The following is a 4,815-nucleotide window of genomic DNA, read 5'->3' as shown; positions in this document are numbered from 1 at the left end:
TAGTTTGCCTTTCCGAATTTGAGATAAAAAGAAAACAGACAGAGCGAAGATTCTTTTACATACATATGAAAATAGCGCAATCTTCATTTACGGCATACTTTGAAAATACTATATACAAAGAGGAAAACAAATGGAGTCCTAATCTGTCACCGAATCTACTTCTTCGATGCCTCCACCAAAGGTTTTACCCCGATAGCTACGGGTCCTTCAGCGACTCCTCTTCGATGGCTTGTTCCCCACCAGGGGCTCCCCCTTCCTTTTTATCACCGCCTGAGCCATTACTTAGTGCACCTCCGAAAGCAAGTAAGGCAGCATCTCTCTTCTTTAGGGTTTTCTCTCTCGAAATCGGCAGGCAAAGTGATGTCTCCCACATGTATGTCCCCAAAAGTCTGCCCTCGAGATCCTAATCGAGCACGTCCACTACTCGAGTCAACCTCGGCTCGGCCCCCACAGATGCCCCTCCTACTTGAGCGCTTGTCGCAGCAGCATCTCTTCCATGCAAAGATATAAGCATCTCAGCTTCAGTCTTGATCCTGGATAATGCAGCCACCAGCTTGCAATGGAGACCTAGACACTTGCTTCTATCCTCCCTCACCTCACTAAGCTGATGCCCAACTAAGATCACATTCTCTTGGAGGAAATCCCTCTCGAAGTTCTCTCTCTCTCACGCCGTTTGAGTTCGAAGACTTCAGAGTCTCTAGCCCGAAGTTCCTCTATCAATAGGGCGATTTCCTTCTCAAACTACACAAATCAGATCCAGGATGTTAAAAAGCTAGAATCTGGAAAAACATTCAGATAAAGAGAAATGGGGACTAGATAACCTGTTTACTAAGGAGAGCCTTCTCACGCTCGAGACAGGTCACCTTGACCTGATACCGGGTGAAATACTAGTTATAAAGCACCTTGGCCTGAAGCCACAAAAAAAAGGCAAGTTAGAAAGACAATGGTCAAGGTAGTTGTGGCCCGAGTGATAGACATGGATAGCAAAGATTACCTCCTCGCAAAGCCTGTTCATTTCACCAAAGACAAGGGAAGCATCGGTCTCAGGAACTCCCTCAGAAATGGTTGGGAGCCTTTCGAGCACATCTGCCCCTTTGACAGTTATCCCCGCATATGGAGATTCTTCACACGAGGCACATTACACTCCTTTAAAAGGTAGAGTCATTCCCTGAGGAGAATCGATCACGACCATAGTACTAGTAGGATTAATCGGGACCATCCCTTATCTATTCGGGTCCCCAGAGCTAGGCCCCTCCGAACCGACTATAAAAGGCACCTCGACCTGAGGGGAACCCTAGCCACCCGCCAGCTCGGGGGAATTGCTCGCTACTCCATTAGTTGTCTCTCCGCTACGAATCTGGACCACAACAACATAAGTCTCCGGCTCGGAAGCCACCATCTTTGTGGCCCCAGGATCAGCCAGGCTTATCCCTCCCTCGGACATTGTCTAGAAGTTGTTTTCCTCCTCACCCTTAACTCGAGGGTCTCCCACCATTTTCATGGCTAGAACCACCGGGTTGGCCTAGTTTCTTCCACCTTAATCTTCCTAGATTCAGAAGGCCCATCCAATGGATCCCTGTGTATTTTCTACCCTTAATCGGGTACCAAAACACCTTTTCCGCCAGGTAATGCTGCCTTCATCAAAGGGACTTCCCCCAAACCTACACAAATGCAAGAGGTAAGCATATGGAACGAGAGCGCTGCGAGTAGCAATTTAAGTCAGAAAGAATGACTACAATAGAGGTAGAGGCTCACCATGATCATTAGCTGCCCACCAGGCCAGGGATAAATCATGCCATACCCGATCAACATACGGGAAAATTGAGCACATACGATTGACCCAATTCTGGCGGTCTAAAATCGCTCCAGGGTAAATTGTTGCGGCTGCAGTGACGAAAAAACATGAAGTGCTTGAAAGAACATGGTAAAAGAGAAGCAAGGGAAGGGAAGGTAACGTGTCTACTTACGCTCCGACGAGATCAGGTCAAAAGTCCTCACTCGGACAAATCAGCTTATCCATCTCCCATTCCCGAGCTCTTCAGTACAAGCAAAGAGGGACCTCAGGGCTCGGTAGTAGAGTTTGATTAGGCTCCCACGGAAGAGACCAGGGCTGTGCATCTTGATCAGATGATCAAGGGTGAAGGACACCTCCCCAATCATATTTGCATAGTACCTGATCATATAAACGACACGCAAGAATGAAGGATGAATCTGGCCGAGGGTCACTTGGCATCGTTGGAAGAAGTCGTGAATCACGTGGTCGATCAGGGGCAAAGATGGCCCCACCGGCCCTAGAGTAAATTGGTAAGTGTACACACTGAGGAAACCTATTTTGTGTGTCGTAATATCTTCCTCCCGAGAAGGGATCTCCAAAAGCACCACGTCCCCCCAGCGACAATCAGATTTCACTCTTCTAATATCTATTATCGAACCAATATACTAAGTCACGGGCACGCTAAGCCCCTGCTTCGAAGAATGTCTCTTGACCTTGATATCAGAAGCCATCCCGAAAGATCCTGGAACACATTCATCCGCACGGGTAGGCAGCGTCACTTCACCTTGAGATAAAAGCGAAGAGGATAAGGCCACAACCTCCTGAGAAGTGGAGGCGGTAGTTTTGGCCATTTCTAGAAGTTTCCAGAAGGAGAAGGAGAGTTGCGTTCCTAAGAAAAAATGAAAGAAAAGGAAGAACGAACCTTTTTATGGGGTTTGGGAATACAATGAGTTATAGAAAACAAGAAGGGGAGTATTTATAGAAACTCCGCATTCGCGTTGAAGAAGGCCAAGAGACAACCAACTACCATAATCAATGCAAAAATCATTAGGGACGGTGTGTGCATCGTATCTTGGCACCTCATGACTAACGTCGTTACAAGAGTATCGGAGGGGGAAGAAATTCAAGGTCATTTCTTATCACTTTCACTCTAAGAAACGCAGAGACTATATGTGTACGGTAAAATCGGGGGGGGGGGGGGGGGAGTCCAATTTCCCCGTCATTATGGTGCCTTGTGAACATGCTTCTCGAGGTTCTATACCGAGGTCAAGGTTAACTATGGAGGGTCGTCGGGGCTCGACCTCGGGCAGTGCAGACCAATGGTTATATTAGAGAAGAGGGGAGTTCCCAAGGTGCTTAGCTAAGGCTAACAGAGCCTAGCAAGCTATTCTAAACCCGATTTATGATGTCAGGACATCATATCTAGCTGTCCCATCCCCGTATCTGAGTAATTAATGCATTTTGTACTATGTTAGGATTCCCCTCTTATATAAAGAGCATTCCTACCATTTTGTAAGTTTTGTTGCTCTAGTCACTACGCACGATATATACAAGAACTTTCTCTTTTCTCTCTAACATACTTTCTTGATATTATTGCTCACATTCGTTATCTTTATACTTGTTCGTCATGGCTTTCTCAAATTGTCTCATGATGGAAGCTAGTTTTGTAATCATGTTTCCTCCTTTTCTGCAGCAATTTCATGGGAGCCGAGCGAAGTTCCTAATCTGCCTGGTTGGGTCCGGAAGCTGGCGACCCACTCAACTTGTGACGAGCGTAGGTGGCGAGTTGTGTCCTGGGGCAGGTGGGAAGCAAAAAATCATGGTATGTGTGTAAATTGCTCTTTCCTTGTCCCTCGCTTATTTGGAGAGACATTTTTCCCTTTTCACGTATTAATCTTACTATCGTAGGTATTGGAGAGTCTCCAAGGGCAATGTTATGATCCTCCGGAGAGGGGGAGGGGTTGCCAGATTCCGAGCTAAAAGACGACAATAATAAATGGGACATGTACTTGCAGGGCGATGTACAGCGAGGGAAAACGGGGCTGAGTCTTTGCGAAGAAAACATTGTCCGAGCCGGCTGCACCCGAAGTTTCTGGTTTTAGAGAGATGGTTCCTCCGAGCGATCGTGCTTTTACCGGGGTTGATTATTCTAGGGCCGAGGGGACTAGATTAACAAAGGTGTGCTCGACCTTCGAGGAAGTTCGCCGACTTCACTTTGCGGTGAGCTTTGGCATAGGCCTTCCGAATCTCGCGTCTTTCCTTCCTTATCGAGTTTTTATTTTGCAGGCCTTTGACAGGCTTAGGTCTATGCTACTGCGTCATGGAGCTAGGCTCCATAAAGCTCTGGACGATGGTAGGTCCCTTAGGCTCCTTTGCGAGGATAAGGAAGTTGAGACGGCACAGTGGCGATATGAGGCATATCGGAGCTCGAATTACGAAAGCTATTTGATGGAGCACATAACTTCATTTCTCGAGCGAGTACGCATTTCACTATTTTAAATTCTAAGGTTAACTCTTCGCCTATCCCAGCTATAGAAAAAGACGGAGGCCCTGGAGCGTCTTAGGGGTGAAGCTGACCGAATCAGGAATGAATCTGGAGAGCTTAGAGCTCGGGTGCAGGTTCAAGCTTCAAAGGATAAAGTTGCCTTGGCTAAAGTTCCTGCCTTTCGAGGTCAAACTCCGCTTGGTTCATGATAACACTTCAGTTCAAGCAGATATGATCACAAAGCTCGAATCCAAACTTTAAAAGGTCAGGGCTGAGATCGTTGATGCTCAGACTGAAGCGGCACTGAGCCGGACTAAGGCTTATCAGGAGATGGCAATTTATTTTAAGGATGCTACCGATGCCCATGCCGAGTTGAAGAGGATCCTCGATCGTGAAGAGGGGATCAAATAATATACTCGTTGCAAATCCCGAAGAAAGGTTCTTGAGGAGATCGGTGTCAGGGGTTTTTTTCTCCCGGAAGAGTTAGCGCGAACGAGGGCGGACGATCATGGTGTTCGGTTAATCTTGTCCGACGCCAAGGAGAGTGAAGATGGGG

This window comes from Nicotiana sylvestris, chromosome 6 (assembly GCF_000393655.2).
Source record: "Nicotiana sylvestris chromosome 6, ASM39365v2, whole genome shotgun sequence".
In the NCBI taxonomy this organism is placed as follows: Eukaryota; Viridiplantae; Streptophyta; class Magnoliopsida; order Solanales; family Solanaceae; genus Nicotiana; species Nicotiana sylvestris.
This window is presented reverse-complemented; position numbering follows the sequence as displayed.